We start from the raw sequence: 1,634 nt of genomic DNA, 5'->3' as shown, positions 1-1,634 counted from the left end.
CTTTTCTCAGACGAATTAAAAGTGTCCCCCCTGACCGCTTACCGTACGTATTTGAGTTCCATGTCTTCCTAGTCTCGGTCGGTGGTAGCTTCTCCCTCTGATCATACAACGTACTTGCTAGAGTAACCACCGAGTGAAAAGAGTTCATGTCGGTAGTCAACACACCCCTACGAATATCCACCGGAAGCCCCTTCACATACTTCTTAATCCTCTTGGCTTCGGGAGTAACCAAATCGGGACATAAACGAACCATCTTGTTAAACTTGGTGGTATACTCCCGACGCGACATAGTACCAGCCTCCAAGGTCAAGAATTCCTGTTCTATCTTATCCAATTCATGCGGAGGACAAAACTGATCGAGAACCAATTTCTTCAACTCATCCCACGTCATCCTCCTAATCAAACGATCACCCATATCTTGCGCCAAGTTATCCCACCAACATATTGCCTCAGTATGAAACGAGTCAGTAGCATAAGTCACCATGTCATCCCCCTTGCACTTACTAACCCTCAGAACGGCCTCCATCTCTCTCGCCCACTGATGTGCTGCCAAAGCATCTTTAGTACAATCGAAAGAAGGGGGGTCACACTTCTTACATCTTCATCCCCACTCGGCACATACACTTCCTCTTCCTCTTTGACCTGCACCTCCTTACTCTTCCTTCCCATATCCGAGCCTTTACCAACCAGTGACTCCTCCATGGCCCTTACGGCCTCAGCAACGATCTCAGGTATGGTGCTATGGAGCACCTGTAGACCTCATCCGCGATAATCGCGCGCATAGCAGGACCTAAGGCGGGGTTATCCCCCTCCTCATGAATCGGGGTCTCCTGCTGGGGAGTAGGAATCTCACTCTCGGCTTCGGCACGTGGCTTACGACCATGACCGCGAACACTAGGACCACCTCTCTTAGCTGCTCGAGTATTAACCATGACTTATCCCTACAAAGACATAATTTTAACACGATTAAGTACAGGTGGCATTTAGAACATGTAAGGTAAGGGTAAACTGCTAATGACGTTGATCAACTGTAATTAGTCGTTTACTTTACCCGCCCGTCCTAAGCACCCTGCCCCTAACCTCGTTAGCCTTCTATCTAACACTTAGACAATTAACCAAATACTGGAAACTTTTAAATTAAAAGGAATGACTAATAATTTAAAGTTACCTTTTGGCGTGCAGCTACTCGCGGTGGGCATACCGGTCTCTTTTCTTACAGTTCGAGTCCAAGCATTCGGGGATGCTCGGATCCCGCGAACCATGGCTCTGATAACAACTTGTAAGGCCCCGAACCCCGAGAGCCCCGCAGTTGGTATTCATACAAAATATAGATTAAAGTAATAAGACTTGAAAACGGTTTCTTCCATTAAAACAAACATCTCAGAATGTAAATTCAGCGGAAAACATAAATAGTAAAATAAGTTCCCTAAAACCCGGGAATTTTGCCCAAAACCAACTTTAAAACATAATTCATGAAACTATTTAAAATCAAATTGTTCAAAGTACATTCTTCCATCCACGTATGCCCTTCACCGTCCAAGTAGCTTCGTGCACGTCCAAGCGATAAGGCATCCTCTTCCTAACCTAAAACTCACACTAACATGCATACAAAGTCAGCTTGAGCTGAGTGAGTT

Source organism: Bidens hawaiensis, unplaced genomic scaffold (assembly GCF_021521415.1).
Source record: "Bidens hawaiensis isolate Kalapana, Puna unplaced genomic scaffold, B.hawaiensis_p1.1 tig00005003_1, whole genome shotgun sequence".
In the NCBI taxonomy this organism is placed as follows: Eukaryota; Viridiplantae; Streptophyta; class Magnoliopsida; order Asterales; family Asteraceae; genus Bidens; species Bidens hawaiensis.
Note: the sequence above shows the minus strand (reverse complement) of the source record.